The sequence below is a fragment of the Sinocyclocheilus grahami genome, unplaced genomic scaffold, assembly GCF_001515645.1.
Source record: "Sinocyclocheilus grahami isolate Dianchi unplaced genomic scaffold, SAMN03320097.WGS_v1.1 scaffold603.1, whole genome shotgun sequence".
NCBI lineage: Eukaryota > Metazoa > Chordata > Actinopteri > Cypriniformes > Cyprinidae > Sinocyclocheilus > Sinocyclocheilus grahami.
In genome coordinates this window covers 114309-114771 of record NW_015505782.1, presented here as the reverse complement: position 1 = coordinate 114771, position 463 = coordinate 114309, and the positions used below count along the sequence as shown (strand labels likewise).

The window sequence follows — 463 nt, the reverse complement described above, 5'->3', positions numbered from 1 at the left end:
CTTTTAATCACGTTTGCCTAAAACCTAATTGGAAAAATAATAGGGTCTCAATTTATTTAATGCAGATCTCAGCATAACTCAAGACATGCAGAGGTAACAATCTGTATTTGACCCATATCGCGGAACTGATTCAAATGAGGATGTTATGCAAATTAGAATAAAAATATAATTGCTTCCAAATGATCAAATTGTGCGTGCTAAAATACAAAAATCATTAAGTTAGAATAGTGCTTGAAAAAGACAAGAAAATCAGATACCTGTTGTGTGACTCGCACTAAAATGTTTTGTTGGTCACTAACTGTGTCACAAGATTTTTGTGTTGAGAATTTACTTGATCTAAATGGCAATAACTTACACTTAATAGAATGTTCAGCATTCAAAATGTATCTGATGGAAATTACATGGCTGTAATATTTGCATACTTAAAGGGGTCATATGATGCAATTTCAAGTTTTCCTTTCTC

At 32.0% G+C, this 463-nt stretch overlaps 1 protein-coding gene across 7 annotated transcripts in view; it reads left to right on the top strand.

Moving 5' to 3' along the window:
• LOC107557456 (focal adhesion kinase 1-like) overlaps window positions 1-463 on the top strand; it is a 69357-nt gene that overhangs the window by 10873 nt on the left and 58021 nt on the right. The gene's annotated exons all lie outside the window — the stretch shown is intronic.